At 43.1% G+C, this 22,497-nt stretch overlaps 1 long non-coding RNA gene across 7 annotated transcripts; it reads left to right on the top strand.

Annotated features, from left to right (window-relative positions):
- Positions 1-4,426: 4,426 nt before the first annotated feature.
- Positions 4,427-21,482, top strand: LOC148849702 (uncharacterized). Of its 7 annotated transcripts, XR_016098838.1 has the most exons (8): positions 4,427-5,029; positions 5,105-5,297; positions 6,425-6,728; positions 6,847-6,894; positions 7,650-7,709; positions 20,438-20,583; positions 20,980-21,101; positions 21,190-21,482. It is a non-coding gene; the product is annotated as an uncharacterized LOC148849702 (long non-coding RNA). The 7 variants fall into 7 exon arrangements; XR_016098837.1 differs by having other exon boundaries at positions 4,429-5,297; XR_016098839.1 differs by having other exon boundaries at positions 4,433-5,297; positions 6,615-6,728.
- The last annotated feature ends 1,015 nt before the right edge of the window (positions 21,483-22,497 follow it).

Here is a 22,497-nt window from a genome sequence, read left to right as displayed (position 1 = left end):
CCCAAAGGGCATGACCTTGTAACAATACAGGCCGAACTTGGTAATGAAGCTGGTTTTTTCTTCGTCGGACTGGTTCATCTTGATTTGGTTGTAGCCTGAGTATGCGTCCAGGAAGCTTAACAGCTCATATCCTGAGGTCGCGTCCACTAGGCGGTCAATTCGGGGCAGGGGGAAGCAGTCTTTTGGGCAAGCTCGGTTCAGGTCAGTGTAGTCAACGCACATGTGCCACTTGCCATTTGCTTTTTTCACCAGCACTGGTTTGGCTACCCAGCTCGTGTAATGAACTTCCCTTATGAAGTCCGCTGCGAGGAGCTTTTCGACTTCTTCGTCGATCGCCCTCCAGTGCTCCGGGGCTAAGTTGCATTTCTTCTGTCTAATGGGTCTAACTACAGAGTCAGTGTTAAGCTTGTGAGTTATAAGGCCAGGGTCAATACCGGGCATATCCGCCGCGGACCATGCAAAAATATCTAAATTTTGGAGTAAGAAACTCACCAGTTCAGTCCACAAAGGCTCCTTGACGGAAGCACCGATCTGTAGTGTTCACGTCGGATCTGTAGCCGAGGTCGGGACTGCGACTGTTTCCTCAATGGGCGAAGCTCGTTCCTCGCCCTACTCCGCAGGCCGCTTTAGTTTGAGGTCGTCGGTTGCCTTGGTTTTTCCCTTTAGGGCGGCAACATAGCATTTGCAAGACTCAAGTGTGTTGCCCCGCGCTATCCCCACACCGAAGTCCGCGAGGAACTTCATTGCCAGATAATAGGTGGAGACCACTACACACAGAATATGCGTAATTGGTCGTCCTATTATGGCATTGTATGGGGAGGAGGTCGCGACCACCAGGAAATCGTGGTTGAGTCTTAGTGCGCACGGCCATGTGCCAACTTCCACAGGTACTGTTATTTTCCCCAGGGGCCTAACTTCCTCTCCATTGAAGCCCACCAGAGGAGTGTGCGCGGGTTTCAACTCGCTTTTCTGCAACTATAATTGGTCGAACGCCGATTTGAATAGAATGTCCGCTGAACTGCCTGAGTCCACCAGTATGCGCCGGACTTTGAAGTCGTTGATCCTTAGCTTTATGACGACCGCTTCGTCGTGGGGGTAGTGAACACCTCACGCATCGTCTTCTGTAAAAAAGATCGGTTCTTTTGTCTTCAGCCTCTTGGGAGGGTTCTACTCCTCTCGGGTTGCTTCGCGAACTGACGTCTGTGCTGCTACCGAAGTGCATCCTGCCACCACCGAACCGCCCACTATCACGTGGATGGTTCCCCAGACTAGCATCTCTTCGGGGGGGTCGCTGCAAGGCTTCGGCCGGTCTGCTGCTTGACTCGGGGACATCCTTCCCGTGTTCCCCTTGCCGACCTGCTTTATTACTATTGTCATAATCTACAAAATTTCTCAAGTACACGCGACGGATGAGTCCCTCTATCTCGTCGCGGAGATTATTACATTGCTCGGTACTATGATCGTGATCTTTATGAAAACTACAGTATAGATTTTTGTTCCTTTCGTTTGGGTTGCTCTTTAGGCGAGGTGGCCACTTTACGTAGGGGGCGTCCTTGATCATCATCAAGATCTCGGTCTGCCTAGTGTTCAACGGCGTGTAATCCATCCGAACTGCTAAGGGAGCTCAGGACGGCTGGCTTGGCTTCGCCTCTCAAGTCTGGCTTCTTCTGTCGCCGGGGTTGGAGGGCTGACCTTATCTTTTTTCTTTTTTCAACCCCGCATTCGGTTCTCTGGTTGATCTCTTCCTCTGTTCTCATAAACTTGTCCGCGAGCTTGAGGAAGTCAGCCATGGTTGCTGATTGGTTGGCCACCATGTGCCATTTGAATTCTTTGTGCGTCACCCCTCTTTTGACCGCAGCGAGTTGTACTGTAGGGTCTAACTGAGGGATCTGCAAGCATGCTTCATTGAACCGCTTGATGTAGCTCCGGATGGGTTCTCCCTCTCTTTGGATTACCCCGAAGATATTTTCCTCGATTTTGGGGCACCTCTTGCTGGTAACAAAGTGTGCAGTGAAGATCTGCACGAACTGGGCTCAGCTTCTTATTAACTCGGAAGCTAGGTTCCGGTACCCGGTGCGGACCACCCCTCTGAAGGTGGTAGTGAAGGCCATGCACATGCATGACTCGCTGGCCCTAGCGAGGTGCATTTGTGATTGGAATGCGTCGACGTGGTCGTTGGGGTCAAAGGACCCATCATACTTGTCCAGAGATGGAAGTTTGAAGTCTCGGGGCAGGGGGACTGCCAGAAGTTCAGATGAAAGGGGGGAAGGAACTGAGAGAATTGGGACGGTTTTTACCTCGTTCGAGCTCGTCTCTTCCTTGCCTCTGAGCTCGGGTAGGACACGGGTAGCAGTTTGGTGACTTCACCGGCGCCTTCTTTGAGCGGGCCTGGTGCTGGCGCTGCTGGCCTCCGTATTGCCGAGCTCGATGGGCCCGGACTGCTGGCCTGCTGCTAGGGTGTTGAACCGGTTCTCCGTGAGTGGGAACTCGGGCCTGGAGCGCCGATGTGACTTTGCGAGCGAGGTTCCTGACCCACCCGTGAGCTGCGAGGCGGGGGTGATCTTTCTTTTCTTTCGGCCTGGGGATGAGGCCTGACTATTAGGGGGTTCTAGGGTCGGGTAGCTTCTCCTTTGTGAGGTCGTCCACCATGAGGGGTGGCCTTGACTGGCTTCGAAACAGGGTGTCAGGGGGGGAGCAGTGACTGGTTCAAGGGTAGCTGAGGGAACTGTTGCTGATAATGGTGTTGGGAGAGGTGGTGCAGTACCTAGTGTTGCTGGAGTTGGTGCTGCTGGAATTGCTGCATTTGGGCTTGCATTGCCCGCATGCATTGCATTAGATCATCCAGCTAGTTCTGGCGGGTTGCCAGTGGGATAGCAGTTGGTTCAGCGAAGTTCGTTTCAATGGGGAGTGGAAGAGGGATGTTCAACGAAGGAGGGTTCAGGGGCGCCACTGCTTGTGGCACATTCAAACTGGGGATCCCATCCACTGAAAGAGGGATGGTGAACTGTCCAATGCACACCGCGGGAACATGGAGTTGTTCTCCGGTGGTGGCCGTTTCTGTTCCACGTCTGGCACTATTGGAGGAGGCCATGGGTATTGGAGTTTTTGAAAGAAGGGTAGGTAAGAGAGATTTAGAGGGAGGCTTTTAGAATCGTTTCCCACAGACGACGCCAATTGATGGAGCGCAATCCGGCCGGTCTTAGCTATCAACAGTTTTGCCTCTGAGCTGGAGCGACAGGGAGCCTGAAACGGGAAAAATGAGGGAACTCCGGGGGGAACCTAGTGAGGTAACTCCGAAGCTCAAGTTAGTATTCTCTCAAAGGCAAAATATAGACCAGATGGTGCAAAGTTCACATACCTTTGTTGTTGGGGGTAGGGGGCCTTTTATAACCACTTCGCGCACTCGCTCCGAAGCCCTTGTCAAGTCGGGTATGATTACCCTTGCATATGTCAGTTCGGGTGTCGTCCTTTTCTGCTGGGATAGAACCGTCACTACCTTTTGTCAGAACTGTCTCTGTAACTGGAGATGGTGGTGTTAGGAGGCGGTGGCAGGTGGCTGTTTGGAGTGTGACCGTCAAGCGTCAGGTGCGCCGCCCTTGGGTATGGACTTCCACGGAGTCAGGCATAGTACGATTTGTTTGGTTTTGGTGTCCTGAGGGCGATGTGGAGTGGTGAGCGAGGCGAAGTCTTGAGTTCGGAGGTATGTCCTATATTGCTATAGGGCAGGTCAGTTCGGCGAGGTGTATCCCGAACTGTTATAAAGCAGGCCAGTTCGGCGAAGTGTATCCCGAACTGTTACAAGGCAGGCCAGTTCGGCAAGGTATGTCCCGAATTGTTACATGCAGGCCAATTCGGATTACTGTCTGGTTTGGGGCCAAGGGTGAGTTCGGGCCCCTAGTAGGGAGTTCAGAATGCTGGTAGGGGAGTTCGGTCAGCCGGTTTCTCCCCTTGGTGCTCGCGCCTTAGGCGTGCTTTTGCGCCGAGCTATTGCCTTTGCCACGTGTTGCGGAACTGTGAGGTCGGGCCAAATCTTTCTTCATTAGAAGGTATTACATAAACTGTGCTAAGTGGTAGGTATTATCACTCAAACTCCAATAGAAGCATATGTTTGTTGTTGAATACAGACGGTGAACGTCCAAGTCCAACCCTAGAATTAGAAAAAAAAAAAGAGGACGACTTCCATTTTCCAATTCCATACAAGAAGATAGCATATTACTCAAAATTCAAGTAGTAATGAGCCTAATAGTAATGGTCTCGCCTCCTCTCTGTTTTTAGTGAAGATCAGAGGAGGAAATTAAAATTTAAAACCTCAAACTCAATGGAATATCTTACAACGGTCGTGATCGGTCACACGGGAAGTTTCTATAATGTTGGAGATCGAGCCCAGAGTCCACCAGCCTTGATCAAATAAGAAAACTGTTCATATAGCAATTCATTAGAACTTTAGAAGGGCTTGGTCCATTGGACTTCCGTCTCGTTGCTTCACACTACTATACTACATGAGTCATGACTTTCCAATCTCATTAACTTCCAGTCTTCCACTTCAATGGACAAGGATATACTCATTGAAGTCTGAAGAGGAAACTTCAATGCTGTTATTTTGCGCTATAATGATGAGGCAGCCACTATTATCGATATTCAATGTTACTGCTATTGACTGCTCAGAATCATAATCATAGGCTTCCTTTGCATCCATTTGTTGCTGAAGAGTAGAAGCTCTGCAGAGAAAAAGACGGTGACTCTGGTAGGATCACCTTGGATTAGTCCGTGATCTTTCTTTTTGGCATTTTGTCGATCAACCGATTAGTCCGTGAAGTTGATATCTTTATTGAAGATTTGTAGTTTATTAAAGGACTTTTGCTGCAAGTATTTCCTTCTCTGTTTTGTTTAGTGGAGAAGTTAGGAAAAGGGTTGACAGGAGGAAGTTCTTAGAAAAGGAAAAGCATATATTGGCATTAGTAGTGGCTTGAATTTCTGGTAACAAGTGGGGACTTCTAATAAAACAACTTCTAGAGAGAAAAAAAAAAAGGTTGGTTTTGCACTACTACAATAAAGACTTGTATAGGTTGGGCTTAACACTGAAAAGTTCCTTCACATGTCCCAGGTTTGGTTGAGCACCAAAATTTTCAGCGTTTTGGTCTTAGTATTGATTTATATCAGAGGGCTTGTCATTTTTAGGTCCAAGGGTGGCAAGTTTATACTTAGAATAGAGGACACAGGCCTGGAGATATCTACTAAAGAATCTGAGGAAGTGATGCTACAAGATCTATCCTGGCTTGGTCTTAACTGGGATGAAGGTAACGGTCCTACTAGCAACTTAACTATGGTTCTGGAAGATGAAAATAGTATTTGATTTTTGAGCTGGAAAAATCTGATTTCAACTCTTCTCAGTTTCCATGCAACTTTGTTGTCCATTAGTATATTGGCTTGGGATTTTTGTCAACCATTTGGAATAAAAGAAGTGATGGTTAGGAATTAAATATGAGAATCAATTGATGGTAGTAGGAGGGCATGCTTGGAGTGGTAATGTGTGACTTATCTGTTAGCTTCACTTGTAAGATGTTAATTCACTATTTCTGCCTGACTTGATAATTTTCTTATATGTTTTCATGCATATTTAAAGTTCCGCATATGCTTCAAATAACGCAGTATTTCTCTATTCAACATGTAGCATATGCTCAAATCAGCATATTTGTTCAAGTGTGGACCCTCCAAAAGTATTGGTTTACCTTATAGTGATTGATTTGCATTGTGTTCCATCATTATAGACAAGCAGTTGGCTGGCTATATGAAAAGTCTCCCAAATCCCTTCATTTTTGGCATAAAATATTTTTCTAACAGTTGAAAGAGGCCCTATGTATACAAAAAGGAAAATTCTTCAACTGGTATGTTAAATAGGTGAATTGGAAGAACTTTGGGAGAGTATGCTTTTCTATTCTTCTTTCAATGTATATAGAGTTTATTATATGCACATGCACATATGGTGCACACTTGTCTATCCTTCAAACCAAACACAGCCTAAGTTAAAACAATTGCCACCAGCATACAGGAAAGCAAGCAATAGCAATGGATGAAGAAGTACAATAAGAGCCTGCAAAGGAAACACCATACACTTACCGTTTTCATGTTCCAAAAGAAGGGACTTTGAAAACTGATGACCTTATTCATGGTGAAGTAAATATTAAACTTACTTCATTGAAACAAGTTTGATTACAACAGTTCTCTATTTTCATTATTGATGGTTCTTGCCCTTGTGATGGAATAATGATGGACATTGTGTCATTAATATATTTTACATGCTCATCTGATGCCTGTTGGCCCTCTTTTTACACTAGTTAGTAGTTGTACTTGCTGAGCAGTTTTCACTACCACTTGCAGTTGTTATAAAATCCTGGACTGATAAGCATGAGAATGTGGATTGCAGGGGTCTTGAGAGGGGTGGAGTGGATATAGACCTAACCTTCAGCATGAAGTGGCCTCTCTCAGGCTCAAACCCGCATTTTCACACTTGTTAGCCTGAAATGTTACTATTGCATCAATCAATAGCCCCTTTTGCATACAGTTATATATTTCTATTTTGTATATCCTGTTAATTTTGTTTCTTTTAAGGTCAGTTGGAACTTAGACACACTTGGAGACTTTGCAATTATGAGAAGCAATGGCCAACCAGATTACAACTTCTGTGTCACAGTTGATGATTCTACCATGGCCATTTCACATGTTATAAGGTAAATTTATTGAAGTATAGTGCCACCCTGCTACCATGATAATAATGTTTGTGGCTTTGTGCCAACATTTCTTTTTTCTAGATTGTTTCTTACTATTTTCACATTCTTTGCATTTCAGGGAAGAAGAGCATTACTTTAAGGCAGACATTGATATATAAATTATAAAGTAATTATTTTTCTTTAATTTTCTGCCTGATTCTCCCTACTATCAGGGTTGCAACTTGGGCGGGCTCGGGTTGGATTCTTGTCAAATTTTGAATGGACTTGGCCTGAAGGCCCAAGTCTGAAACCATGTAAAATGCTAATTTGGGCCAACCCGAGTTGCACCCCTACCTACTATTAGTGGCTCTTATCTTTCAGTTAATGCAGGGAAATTGGTAATCAAATGTTTTATCATTTTAGAGGCTCTAAGATTTCCCATGCATCACTTTGTGCATGTTTCTCTAATTCTCGCTCCTGATAAAAGAAAACCATCGAAACATCATGGTACAACTCAGTGTTAATAAATGTACTCAGTCTGTTAACTCCTCAATAACATATGTATTATTTTGACAGTTCAGGGAGGATTATCTGCCTCGGGCCTTGGTGAACTACCTAGCACTCCTAGGTTGGGTGTTGGTACTGAAAATGAATTTTTTACCCTTTAACAGCTTGGTTAGTGTTTTGCCCTAACTTTCTCCCTAAGAAAACTCTGCACTTTTATCATTGTGGTTGTTAAAATGCAACTTTTTTAAAGCTAAAGTTTTTTAACAAAAATTAGCTGCTGTGATTTACAGTGGAAAAGCTTTCCATTAATCATGTCAAGAATATAAGCAACCACCAGGCTTCCAGCACCCTTTATCATGCTATTCTCTTATAGTTATTTGTATAGAATATGATCCTTGGTGACTAAAATGATATTCCAGATATTTTGATGACCAGGATAATCGGTGGACCGCTCATTGGAGGAGGTAGGGAAGGAAGGCGCATATAAGTAAAAAGGTTAAACTAACCCTTCTTTTTCCATAATTACTGTTATATAAAGTGGGACCAGTGCTAATCCTTTGAGAGCAGGAAGATTAGCGTTCCCTCTGATAAATGTAGCATGTGTCAGGAAACAGGTTCCATGTGTTTGATCTATATTTGGTTCATTGACTGCACTAATGAGGTTGCTTCTATACAGCATAAATATTATTCCTCTGCTGTGTTATTGGACCTTGGCAGCAAAGAAATGTTTAATTTATTAGGTTTCTGGGACAGTGATTTTCCACTATCTATTTCCTAGAAATTAAAGGTTGATGAATGGTCAACATTTAAGAATTCTTCCATCAGAATAGTTGACGAAGCTTTTAGGTGAATGCTGGAAGAGTGCTGGTATCCTCACTGAGTCAGGACTCTTCATAAACTTAAGCATTTTTTTTTCTTTTCATAAGTGTTAGGATCACCTTTCCAATTTTTGTTGAGTTATAGTTTAGACTATTATCTCCCAAATGAAAATCATACAGTTTTACAAGACAACCAACAAATAATGTAACTCTACACCTCTAGTGAACTTAGTGAATGGTCTGGAATTTGGATGAAAAAGAGGAGGCTAATGAGAAGACTACAAATATCTAAGATATTGAATATTATACATCATTTATATCATGTGTACTTTGTTTTAAAGTTTAATCATTGAAATTTAAAAGATCCAAGGGTTTTGAGAAAAGAAGAGGGAGGATAAAAAGATGTAACCGTTTCTGGTCACGTGCCAATTTTTTTTGGCTAAGTACCTCGTCATTTGACCTGCTCCCAGGAGAGGATGGTGGAGCTCCCTGGTGGTGAATTGCCTGGGGGAGAGCTATGCCGAGCTGGGGAGAGCTATGCCGAGCTGGGGAGAGCTATGCCGAGCTGCCCGAGCTATGCCGAGCTGGGGGAAACTATGCCGAGCTCCCTGATGGCAGACTGCCTGGGGGAGAGCTATGCTGAGCTCCCTGATGGTGAGCTACCTTGGTGGACTCGTCATTTGACCTGCTCCTAGGCAGCCTGTAACTTAGAGGATGGTGGAGCTCCCTGGTATAGCGCAACCCGACTACCCTATGCATGAGGTGATCTCCTCTCCTTTGTAGGCGGCGGGAGCTGAGGGACCCACGAGAACTCCATTCTTTCCTCCTCTTTGTAGGCGGCGGGAGCTGAGGAACCTGCGAGAACTGAATCAGAGGACCCGGGGGTTTTTACCCGGCGGGGACTCTCCGATGCCTAAGTTAGCATTCTGATTGCAGAGAGCTTGGAGAGAAATGAGAGAGCTAGAGAGCAGGGATTACCTCCATTTTTCCATTCCCTCCCCCCTTTGGCTTGGGGGGTCGGAGTCCTTATATAGTGGTGCCCAGTCACATCAGGCGTAACTGCCACTACCCAAGCCATTACTGCCAGGACTGAGGTGACAGGTGCAGGCTGCTGCTGCAGGGTACAGACTCGTCAGGCGTGCCATGCTTTTCAGAGACGGCAGGCACGACGCCGCCTGGCAAGAGATGTGGGCGCTGCCACCAGATCTGTTAGGTACGGTTGTCAGGCAGGAGATCTTCCTGCGATACGCCAAACTACTCTTCTGTATCGAGCTACCCTAAAAGTGGGGAGCTGCCCAAGGGAGCTATGCCGAGCTCTTTGGGCTATGCCGAGCTGCTTGTGGCGAGCTCTGCCGAGCTGCCTAGCTCCTTGGTGGCGAGCTCCTTGGAGAGCTGCCTAGCTCCTTGGCGAGCTCTTTGGTGAGCTACCGAGCTCCTTGGTGAGCTACCGAGCTCGTGGGGTATGCATGCCGAGTTTATCGGTGGGCGTCTTATGGGTTGCCAGGTCGGCCAGGTCGGGTCCTGTGCCAGGCTGATCCAGGTCAGCTAGGTTGGCCAGGTCAATCATGTGTCGAGCTGATCCAGGTTAGCTAGGTCGGCCAGGTCGCGCGCAAGCCACGCCAGGCAGTGCACAGGCCGCGTGCAGGTCGCGCAGGCCGCATGCAGGCCGCGTGTAGATCGCGCTCCTGGCAGCACGCAGGCCGGTGCTCGAGTGGGACACCAACTTGGTAAGTTGTTGTCTGGGTGTCTCCTAGTTGTCATGAGGTGCCACGTGTCGCAATTTCACTGGTGGGCCAAATCTGCCCTCATCATTTGCCCCCCACTCCCGAGCTGAGAGTAACTCAGTGAAGGGAGTATTCTTCTTTTGGCCTGTAAGTCTGATGTGTGGCTCATTGTGACACTAGCATGTGCACTAGCCGTTCAAGTAATAAAGTAGTGAGTGAAGTATCATTCCCACGAGGATTTAGGAAACAAGTATCAATACTAAATTGAGTACTTCTTATCTGATTAACAAATAAATCAAAACTTTAATGAAAGCTAAAAAAATCCTAAATTAAAATCTATCTAAACCATTGGTCCAATTGCCTTCAAATCAGGTTAGAAGAGTAAGCAGTAAATGTCAATCTCAGAATTCAGCAATCTATCAATTTGGATCATTCGAATAAATCATAATTGAGCCTTGGTTTGGTGAAACCCCAAGGTCATGAATAGCCTCTCTCAAGCGCATGTTCATCCTATGCATGAGTGACAATTCTTCTATCTCTAACAAGAATCTAATCCCCATGCATGCATTTCTTCAAACACTTCTAAGGCATCAATTCAAAACTGAATTGTGCAAGTTATCTCTAATCTTGCATCCAATTCAGTTCTTGAATAGTAGATCTGAATTCCTAGAGTCTCTCTCAAGCACTCTAGGAATTCCAAGCTTTAGATCTATTCGGCCAATCTCAAAATTGCAGATCTGGATTCTCTTTCAAGCAATTCAGATCTTGCAATCTCAGATCTGAGTTTTGAAGGTTAGTTGGCCGAATTAATCTACAATAACACCCTTATTCAAGAAACTCCAAATACAATTCTTGACCATTCGAATGAATAAAAAAGAATTAGATTGCTGAACTGAAATTTTACAAGCTAAAATACATCAAGGAAGAATGAAAGAAGGAGAAAGAAGAAAGAAAATATAACAAAGAAACATAATTCAAATTAAAGGAGAATGAAACTACAATTGAGTTATTATAAATGATCTTTGAATCACAAACCCCCAATTTCGAACTCACCTTCTCTTCTAGCTTGCTTGCCTTGAACTTCCTTCAGCCCTTCTTCTTCTTCTTCTTCCTTGCACCTAACATTCTTCTCTTCTCTTCTCTCAAGGTGGCCGAACCTCTAAGAGTGGGAGAGCCTTCCTCTCCAGTAATTAACCTCTCTCACTTCCTAGAGGCCTCCTTATATAGTTTTTCAAGGGGGCTCTTGCCCCTTCTTGAAGCCTCTAGAATGGGGTGTATTACACCCCTTTCTTGAACTTTCTAGAGCTCTCTTGAAAGCCTCCTAAGGGCTACTATTTGGGCTGCACTTAGGCTCTCTCTTAGCACATGATAGCTATACATTGAGTTGCTCTTTTGGGTTGAGAATGGGCCTTCCTTGTTGGGCCGAATTCTATTCTTAGCTAGGCTTTCTTTTCTTGGGTTTTTTTCAAGGAATCCACTTGCTCTTCTTGGGCCGAAGTGCTCTCTCTTGCTTCCACAACCGGGCTGGGCCGAATTTGGTCTTTTTGAACCTTCTTTCTTGCCTTTTTCCTTCATTTTCTTGGATTAATTACCCCTGAAACTTATTCTTAGCATTAAACTAAATTAAGGCAAAAATTAATAAAACCGGCATAAAAATCCATGCTAAAGTCCTCAAAAATTATAGATAAATTGTAGGTTCATCAAAGTCGACGAGCTAGTAAGTGCCGATCCAATTCCTTAGGCCTTGGGAGTCGTTTGTATGTGGCGAGATGTCTGCAAGTAGCGAGTTGCCTATAAGGTGAGGAGGTCTCCGCTAGTTCAGTAGTGTAGCCCTTAGGCTCTAGGGGCAACTTATAGTTCACTTTTTGCTGATTTTGCCCATACTGAGGAAGCAACAGGGTATTTAGCAATAATGTGGCCCGTAGGCTTTGGGAGTGACTTGTAGTCCACTCTTCTTGACTTTGCCCATGCTGAAGAGGCGATCGGGTCTTAAGCAGTAATGTGGCTCATAGGCTTTGCTTGTGAGGTGTCGAGCTACCTATGAGGTGTCGGGCTGACCAGGTGTCGAGCTACCTATGAGGTGCCGAGATGACCAGGTGCCGAGCTACCTATGAGGTGCCGAGATGACCAGGTGCCGAGCTACCTGAGGTGTCGGGCTGACCGGGTGCCGAGCTACCTGTGAGGTGCTGAGTTGACCAGGTGTCGAGCTACCTGCGAGGTGCCGAGCTACCTGCAAGGTGCCGAGCTACCAGTGAGGTGCCGAGCTGACCAGGTGCCAAGTTACCAGTGAGGTGCCGAGCTACCTGCAAGGTGCCGAGCTACCAGTGAGGTGTCGAGCTAACCAGGTGCCGAGCTACCTGTAAGGTGTCGAGCCGATCAAGTGGGTGCCTCAGAGCTATGATTGCGCTGCATCAGCTTCGTAATGCCTGTCACCCACTCCTACAAGAAGCTACTAGGAGCTCGACCTTCGGGGGCAGCACTACTAACTTCAGGTCGCCAACTCACACGGGAGCCTTGGAAGGCTCGACCAGTAAGGGCGCCTATGTAGTTTGTTGGCCGCCAAATCCCGCGGAAGCCACGAAGAGCTCATCTTTGTAGGGGGGACCTTGCGAAGAGGACTGATGAGGCTTTAACTGAATTGAAAGTAAACTTAGTCTGTTAGCTACCTGCATAGTCTTTGAATTCATAAAAAATGTAAACTATAAAGCGAGAGCTTCAATTTCTAAAAAGTGAGGACTTAGCTTTCTGGGAAAAGAAGACTTAGGTTTTGTAAGATGAGAACTTAGCTTTTTATACCGTGTTCCCACAGACGGTGCCAATTGATGTAACCGTTTCTGGTCACGTACCAATTTTTGTGATGTATTTAGCAATAATGTGGCATGTAGGCTTTGGGAGCGACTTGTAGTCCACTCTTCTTGACTTTGCCCATGCCGAAGAGGCGATCGGGTCTTAAGCAGTAATGTGGCTCGTAGGCTTTGCCTGTGAGGTGTCGAGCTACCTATGAGGTGTCGGGCTGACCAGGTGCCGAGCTACCTATGAGGTGCCGAGATGACCAGGTGCCGAGCTACCTGAGGTGTCGGGCTGACCGGGTGTCGAGCTACCTGTGAGGTGCCGAGCTGACCAGGTGTTGAGCTGCCTGCGAGGTGCCGAGCTACCTGCAAGGTGCTGAGCTACCAGTGAGGTGCCGAGCTGACCAGGTGCCGAGCTACCAGTAAGGTGTCGAGCTAACCAGGTGTTGAGCTACCTGTAAGGTGTCGAGCCGATCAGGTGGGTGCCTCGGAGCTATGATTGCGCTACATCAGCTTCGTAATGCCTGTCACCCACTCCTACAAGAAGCTTCTAGGAGCTCGACCTTCGGAGGCAGCACTACTAACTTTAGGTCGCTAGCTCACACGGGAGCCTTGGAAGGCTCAACCAGTAAGGGCGCCTATGTAGTCTGTTGGCCGCCAACTCCCGCGGAAGCCACGAAGAGCTCATCTTTGTAGGGGGGACCTTGCGAAGAGGACTGATGAGGCTTTAACTGAATTGAAAGTAAACTTAGTCTATTAGCTACCTGCGTAGTCTTTGAATTCATAAAAAATGTAAACTATAAAGCGAGAGCTTCAATTTCTAAAAAGTGAGGACTTAGCTTTCTGGGAAAAGAAGACTTAGGTTTTGTAAGATGAGAACTTAGCTTTTGTAGGATGAGAACTTAGCTTTTTATAGCGTGTTCCCACAGACGGCACCAATTGATGTAACCGTTTCTGGTCACGTACCAATTTTTTTTGCTAAGTACCTCGTCATTTGACCTGCTCCCAGGAGAGGATGGTGGAGCTCCCTAGTGGTGAACTGCCTGGGGGAGAGCTATGCCGAGTTGCCCGAGCTATGCCGAGTTGGGGGGAACTATGTCAAGCTCCCTGATGGCGGACTGCCTGGGGGAGAGCTATGCCGAGCTCCCTAATGGTGAGCTACCTTGGTGGACTCGTCATTTGACCTGCTCCTAGGCGGCCTATAACTCAGAGGGTGGTGGAGCTCCCTGGTGTAGCGCAACCCAACTGCCCTATGCATGAGGTGATCTCCTCTCCTTTGTAGGCGGCGGGAGCTGAGGGACCTGCGAGAACTCCATCCTTTCCTCCTCTTTGTAGGCGGCGGGAGCTAAGGAACCTGCGAGAACTGAATCAGAGAACCCGGGGGTTTTTACCCGGTGGGGACTCTCCGATGCCTAAGTTAGCATTCTGATTGCAGAGAGCTTGGAGAGAAATGAGAGAGCTAGAGAGCAGGGATTACCTCCATTTTTCCATTCCCTCCCCCCTTTGGCTTGGGGGGTCGGAGTCCTTATATAGTGGTGCCCAGTCACATCAGGCGTAACTGCCACTACCCAAGCCATTACTGCCAGGACTAAGGTGACAGGTGCAGGCTGCTGCTGCAGGGTACGGACTCGTCAGGCATGCCATGCTTTTCAGAGACGGCAGGCACAACGCCGCCTGGCAAGAGATGTGGGCGCTGCCACCAGATCTGTTAGGTACAGTTGTCAGGCAGGAGATCTTCCTGCGATACGCCAAACTACTCTTCTGTATCGAGCTACCCTAAAAGTGGCGAGCTGCCCGGGGGAGCTATGTCGAGCTCCTTGGGCTATGCCGAGCTGCCTGGCTCCTTGGTGACGAGCTCCTTGGAGAGCTGCCTAGCTCCTTGGTGAGCTCTTTGGTGAGATACCGAGCTGCTTGGCGAGCTCCTTGGTGAGCCACCGAGCTCGTGGGGTATGCATGCCGAGTTTATCAGTGGGCGTCTTATGGGTTGCTAGGTCGGCCAGGTCGGGTCGTGTGCCAGGCTGATCCAGGATGGCTAGGTTGGCCAGGTCGGATCATGTGTCGGGCTGATCTAGGTCGGATCATGTGCCAGGCTGATCCAGGTCGGCCAGGTCGCGCAGGCCGGTGCTCGGGTGGGACACCAACTTGGTAAGTTGTTGCCTAGGTGTCACCTAGTTGTCACGAGGTGCCATGTGTCGCAATTTCACTAGAGGACCAAATCTGCCCTCATCAAAAAGGTTTCTTTTATTTTTTTCTATTCTCCCCCCCCCCCTCCCCTCTTAGATTATCATTTTCTTTACTTACTGATTTGATATGAAATTTCTCTATTAAATATGTATTGTATTAGTTTTATTTTTAAAAATATTGAAATTAATATTTATTAAAATACTTTAGTCTTTTAGTTGTGATGATTTTCCATGTTTTGAAAGAAAATTTAATGTTCTTAATAAAGAGATTTGCTATCTTTTCAATTAAATGCTTGCTGATTGGTAGGCAAAGTGAGAAAACTAACCAAAATTTAGTTTTTTTTATTTTAAAATTCTTATTGCCTAGGTGACACAAAAACTAGGTGCCCAACTGTTGCCCAAAATTACCTAGACACCTTGTCAACTATGATCAGGGATGGGAAGGGCTTCGGAGGGTGGTGACACCACACCAAAAGATGTTGGGGTTCATAAATTAATTATGAGGTCTATGGATGATTTATGGTTTTTTTTCTAGAATTGTGCTTGAAGACCATCTAAGCGCCTGCTCGAAAAAGTGATCTGTTACAAGTTGAAGGGCTAGAGGAGCTAGGGGTAGACTGAAAAGGAGTTGGGTAGAAGTACTAATAAATGATTTGAGCACATAATTTAACAATGGATATGGCATTGAACAGAATGGAATGGTGAAACAGGATTCGTATAGCCAACCGCATAATGTTGGCACACAACTTAGATGATGATAATATTGTGAGAAGAGCCTAAATTAATGAAACTTGCAAATTTATGCTGTTTAGGTTAGCTTCACACTGTAGTTAGGGTTTTAAGGAATGGATAGTTTTCTTCTAAGAACGAAAAAAAAAAAAAATCTTCCTTTAGGGTGAGTTGCATGCATCTGGAGAATGAGGAAAATATGAAAGAATGAAGAAATTTTGAGAAGAGAACAAGAACACAAGAAGGAATCAAGCATTATCATGGCAAATGAAAAATCAATGAAGAACCACTGAGGATTCAAGAATGCAGGAAATGAGAAAGAGAAACAGAATGCAGAAAAATACAATAAATCAGCAAGAAAGCAAAGATTTAAGTCACCAATAATTTAACAATGAATATGGCATTAAACAGAAACAGAACAGACACAAAACAGGATTCTTGTAGGCAACCCCATATGGTTGGGATAAAGCTTGTATAAGCAAAGATTTCACCAAAAGAGATGAGAAGATGTAATAAAATTTCCAAGATTTTACCAGAACTATTAATTCTCTGTAAGAAGTTCAGTTACTTAAACTCACCATAAAAAAACAATTCAGACATCCATTTACAAACTCTAATTTAGGCTCAAAACTTAAAAAAAAAAAGTGATTAAAAAATAACTCCAAATTGCACCAGGAAAGTCAAAGTATTTCTAAAATAATTATAACAACCCACTACAAATCCTACTATAGCTAAATAAATGATTGCACTTCCAAGATAGAAGGAGAAAAGAAATACTCAAATCCTGTCACAACTTGATTGACACCTCATTAGTAAAACAGCCATAGAAAGTCATTACCCAATGATGACTGATGAGTACCTGATATGAAATATCTGGGGTCTTTTCCGGGGGGGGGGGACTAAGATATATTGTAACCAATTTTATGGATATGAATTCATATTATGGATTTGGAATCAATGGCAATTGAGTTGTTTGAGAAGATTGTGAAAAAATTCAGATAACATAATGTCTACATACATGAGAAATATTTCCAAAAGCACAAGGAAGGGAATATTAGATTTTTATGGGAGATCACCACCTAGAAATATTCTTTGATTGGTTAGTTGCTTTGGAAGAATATTGTGATCAATATGGAATGCCTAATGGTCGAAGAGTTAGAATTCCATGTAATAAATTAGTGAACTGATAATTTCTGCTGGATAACCATGGAGGATCATTTTGGATGCAAAAGTCAGCAACATATTGTTACATGGAAAGAGATGAAAAGAAAGTTACTAGAAAATATATATCTTTTGATTGCCTAATTGAGTATATGAAAATATTTAAAAAGTTTGTCGTTCAATGTGATATAGTTGAAAATGCAATGCAGGTTGGTTTGTTTTAAGAATGGCCTAAGAGCAGACATTAAAAGGGAATCGGAAACTTTGATAATATATGATCTGGAAGATACTTTTCAACTAGCTCTTAAGGTATAAAGGAATTTGAAGCAATTTGAAGATGTAATAGATGATGACTTCGGAGATTTTGGATGATTCCTTGTATTTTCAGCATGCATATGCTGGATCTTAAATATGTGAATAAAGCCAATGAACCAAAGCATCATTCTAGAGATATTTCATATATTGAAATTCAAGATGATGATCAGGTCTGTGTTTAAATTGCTGAAGAAGAATGTCCCAACATTCATAATCAGCTTGAGATTCTTGTTCAAGACAATGCAGTGTTCAAGAATTTTGAAGAATTTAAGGTACAAGATGTTGATGCACTGGCTGCAAGACAATAATCCCCCACTCAAAATGTTTGTGTTGATGCTAAAAATAAGAGCTCAGCCTCAAATATTCAACTTGAAGATTCTAATTTACAACCAGTTGATTCCATTAAGGAATATACCGTAGTTGAATTGGAAATAGCAGGAGATTTCCATAGAAGTTAACCCAGTCAAAAGTTTTAAGTTGATCTGATAGGAGAAGTTCAAGCAACACCAATATTGAAACCAACCTTGGAGTTTGTTGAAGAACCAAATCTGATTCAACATATTGGGATGGCAATTCCTATTCTAGAGGTTGAAGGCAAAGTTTCCTATGTTGCAATTGGAATTTCAAGCTTGAAGGTTTATGTTGAAGAGTACATGGAAGATTCAACAAAAACTAAGCTGATGAGTGATACAAGAGTAAGAAAGAAGGTGATGACAACTTAGCTAAGAAGGTTATAGACAAAGATGCTTCATACATGCATTGCTTTGAAGATTCATTTTTGGTCATGTGCATGACACATGTTCTACAGTCCAAGTGTGTTGTAGTAACCTTGGGAATTCCTACTTGCTTTGTCATTGAAGCAGATCGGTATTTCATCTTCAACTTCTTTAAACCTCAAGGACTTTTTCTTTTGAACCAGGGACAATGATGAAGGAACTGAAGAGTCAAATTTTGGATTTTCTGAATTTTATGTTTTTTTGTATTCTTCGGATAGTAGGGGTAGTTTGGTCATTTTAACATGTTTCTGTGGGATCCAGTATATTGATTTGATTTGTCTAGTTATAATTAATTCAAAGTTTTAGAGTCATTAAGTAAGTAGTTTAAAAGTTATCAAGTCTGTGTTGAATTGAAATAGGATAGTGGCAATTAAGTTTATGTTTGTGAGTCTTACTAGGATTGTTAAAAGTCTACAATCTATGTGCATGGATGTTTTATGCAAGGATCAATGAAGTTTATTCGAGTTCTTACAGCTTATGCTAACTATGGTGAGTGATTCCAGATTTCCTCTCTCTATTTTCTTTCTTAATCCTTCAACAAGCCAATACAGTCATCAACAACCACAAAATTCTCATCAAAAGCCATTCATTCATTCATGTCCCACATCATAAAGTGGCCACTCTCAGACTCAAATCCACGCTCTCATGCTTGTCAGCCTAAGGTTTTACCATTGCATCAAGAAATGGTCCCTTTTAGTAAAATAGACATAATTTTCTCTAATGACATGATTTTCCAAATTTTGGCCTTATTGAACAGGTAACAAGAAAACCTGTCTTTTAACATTAAAATCAAGTCAAATAAACAAGTTCTTACCCTCTAGATTTGAGCTTCACAAAACATGAAACCCACCAAGAAATGGAATTTTTTTTCTTTTGTTTTTCCCTTTTAAATGGGATACAAAATCCAAATTCTAGGGGATCCTGAAAGCGTGAAACCCACCATGCTAGGGGGGATTTTCAGATCCCTTTGGAGGTAGTTATTTGAAAAATCTTGGGTGGATCTTAGAAATTCTTTTCCATTTCCGATCCTTGTGTAGGAAGTAGGATTATTGTCTTCTGACTAGACCTGTTCATGGGTCGGGCCGGGCCAGGCTCGGGCTAGGCTTTCACTCTGTATTAACAGATTTTTCTAAGGCCCGAGCCCGGCCCAACCATCGGGCCTACAACTTGGGCCCGGGCCTGGCCCGAGCCCGAAATTTAGCCCATGCTGTTACTAATGCTGAAGCGACTGAATAGAGAGAGAGAGAGAGAGAGAGAGAGAGAGAAATTATAAAGAAAAAAAATAAAAAAATGTATATATTAAATTATAAATATATATATTTCAATAAATATTATATTATTTATATATTTTATATAATATATAAAAATACACATTATGTATTTTATAAAATATATAATGCTGAATCGGGTCAGGCCGGGCTTTTTTGACAAATCCCGAGCCCAGCCTGTAACACAGTCGGGCTTATTGTGTTAGGCCCGAGGTCAGGCCCCCGGGCCTAATTACATGACCAAGCCCGACCGGGGTGCAGGCTAGGCCGGGCCGGGCCATCGGGCTACCCAGTCCTTGAACAGGTTTACTTCTTCTGACTCAACTTGATGGTATACAAATGTAGTACTTGTCAAATTACGATTTAGAGTTCATTATCAATAACAATTTCATCATATTATTTTGTTCGTTTCACTTATTTGCTAATCCATGCATTGAGATCCTTAAAAATAGGAAGCTGTTGAGCTGCTCAAGGTTGGGATTGACTTACTAAGTGATTCGGATAAGGTGCTCTCAAACTTGCCGTCTTATCCTCTTTATGTTACTTTGGCAAGGTGTGGCATTTGACCTTCTTTTTTTAACATTTAGTCATATTATTCTAGTCAAAATTTATAGGCTTGAAAATCTGTTCACGTTTAAGTACCTAAGGCTGAGTTTGGAAGGAGTACAAATGCAAATATGTACGTGTAAATACATACAAAATAATACAAAATACAAGCCTTTGCACTCTACATATTTGTATTTGTACTCCTTAAAAACTCAGCCTAGGGGGCTATTTGATAACAGCTGGAGCGGTTGAAGAATGACTTAATGCCTTGCCTTTTATCTAATAAGTTATTAAGGAGGTTGTGAGCTCCTTAATGGTAAGCTGAAGTTGGGTTGATTACTGTACCATCAAATATACTATCATTTAATCATCTTATTCACTAAAAGTCAAAGCAACAAATCATTCAGTTCTGGCACTCCAGCCATCATCAAACAGCCCTTGAGTGAATTAAAACTTGTGTGTGCTTATTGCAGATGGTGCAAAGCTTGATTTTCTTCTTCATCATTAAACGATCACCAAGTTTTTTTTCTAGTTTTTAGATAACTAGTTAATCCCTCCTATGCAAGGCACTTGGATGGCCACTTTTGTTTTTGGAAATTTATGCACTAAGGCTGCATTTGTCTCAGCATAAAATGGACAGAAAGTTTCCAGGCTGAAATGTTTGATCTATATTTTCTCCCTTTGTACAATAAAACTTTGTTTTCTTTGCCATTTACATCAAAACAAATTAGAATGGCTGGAAAAACAAATTTTCGCTATAAAGGAGGCAGAAAACAAACTTCATTTTCCTTGTTTGTGGTTCACTGAGTTGGTTCTCTAATTCATTAACACGAAAAAAGACTGACCACACAAAGCAAACCACTTCGCTTTAGGAGGAGTAGTACAACATCAATAGTTTCTGCTTATTTTGGCAGTATTGAAGGTAAATCTGTTTTGGAAGACAAGCTTTCTGAGATTACAGCCAGCCTATGATAGTGGAGAACTCCTTGGTGCAATTGAAGAAGGCCATGCCATTTTGCGAAGGTGGGTCAAAAGCTTCATCAAATCATTGAAATGCAAGGTTGGTTCTAACTGGATGAATGGAAAGAATTGCCCTTGGCAACCTCTGGGTCCTTTCTTCTTTTTTCATAGCTTTCCCAGAGGTATTTTTGCTTTTCAGACTTCATAGTTCAGATTTACTGAACGCCACCTTACTCTCTAATAAGGTTATTCTTAAATCTCTCTCTGGGGTGAGCGTAGTTCTGTTTAAACCGAATAACCGAATTGAAATTTTGGTTTTGGTCCATTCCGTTCGGTTTGATCGGGTATCCAGTTCGGATTCGGTTTTTATTTCGGTTTTATAATCTTCGGGTTTCGGTTTCGAGTGTGGCATTTAGAGGTTCGGTTAATCGAAAGAACCGAACATATAAGGGTAAAGCCTTTAACCCAAAACCCTCCAACGCTCAAACCTTTGCAGTTTGATCCGTCGACTATTGAGTACTCGAGTCTTCCTCTCCATCTCCAATTCTTCGTCTGACCATCTTCCGACGCGGCACCAACAGACGACGAAAATCGGCAAGTGAAGTCTCAGCCTCTCGGGTATTTAATATTTATCATTTTTTTTTTCTTTCTCTTCTTCTTCTCTCATTCGGTCATTCCCTTTTGACATTCTGAATATCTAAAGCAGCAAACTCCAGCACTGACTTCCGACAGAAGGCAGCAAGTGGACGGCGGCAACCAGCAAGTGAATCTCTAAAGCTCCGGCGGCAACGGACAAGTGAATCTCTGAATCTCTGAAGCAGCAAACTCCAGTGGCAAGTGAAGATAGACGGCGGCAAGTTTAGACTCTGAGAGTCCGAGAATTTGAGTGAACTCAGTGAAGGAAGGTCTCGACAGTAACTTGTGCATTATTCCATTTTGGTTTTAATCGAAACAATCGAATTAATAGGAAAAAACTTTGGTTTGGTTTATTCGGTTTAACCCAACTTCCGTTTCGGTTCAGTTGCCAATTTTCCATTTCGGTTTTGAAAAATTCAATTTATTCTATTCAGTTTTAAACCGAACAAACCCTTTGCTCACTCCTACTCTCTCTCTCACACATATAATTAAGAGTCAATGTTTGTAACATCTCCCCTCTCCATTAAATTCCTCATTTTCTCTTAAATCTCTCTTAATCCCTTTTGGATCTCTTAGGTAGGGGTGTGACGGATTGGGTAAGTTAAGGGCCAATTTAAATATGAACCCTAGATTGCACTTACACTAATGTCAAAACCCAAAATTGCCCACCTAGTACATGGGGTGAACCAACCCTCTTATTCTGGTTATATAATAAAATGCAATAAGAAAGCACTTAACATGATCATTTGGTTATCATCAGTTCAGTTTTGAAATTTTTTTTTTTTCAAATTGGTTTTTGATCTCATGCTAAGCAATAAGCACATATCTTGGCTTTATAGGGCTACACAAAAGGGGAGCCTATCCTCCAAACCCTTAACCCCCAACCCTAGGGACAATAGGATTTGATCTAATGTCGCCACCACAACTGAATGAGAACCTATCAAATGAGCCACTCATTAGGTGATTTTCATGCTAAGCAGTTATTTCTCATAATATATAAGCTATATAAAAAGAAATAAGTTTGAACCTCAATAACTAAAAAAGAAAAGGAAATTATTTTTTCTACTATTTTCATATGTAAAGAACTAGATATGTATAAAGACTTTAATGAATCACTAATACTTAATTTTTCCTTTAAAAATACATTTTTAAACAGCAGTCCGTGCATTGCACAAGCCACTACTAGTTCATCTATAAGTAGAAACACAAAATTGTTGAATGTTTTTGTACATATTTCAAAAATACCAAAACACCTAGCGGTGGATTTTTGTCAAAATTAGTAATAGTTCAAATTACATTTTAAACCTCAAAATTAAATGGGGATTAAAATAAAAAATATTTTAGTCAAAAGGAAGTTTCACAATCTTCTTCATATTTT

Source organism: Nelumbo lutea, chromosome 5, assembly GCF_056320005.1.
Source record: "Nelumbo lutea isolate HS-2025 chromosome 5, American lotus-T2T, whole genome shotgun sequence".
In the NCBI taxonomy this organism is placed as follows: domain Eukaryota; kingdom Viridiplantae; phylum Streptophyta; class Magnoliopsida; order Proteales; family Nelumbonaceae; genus Nelumbo; species Nelumbo lutea.
The sequence above is the reverse complement of the archived record's forward strand: the minus strand, read 5'-3'. Positions and strand labels throughout refer to the sequence as shown.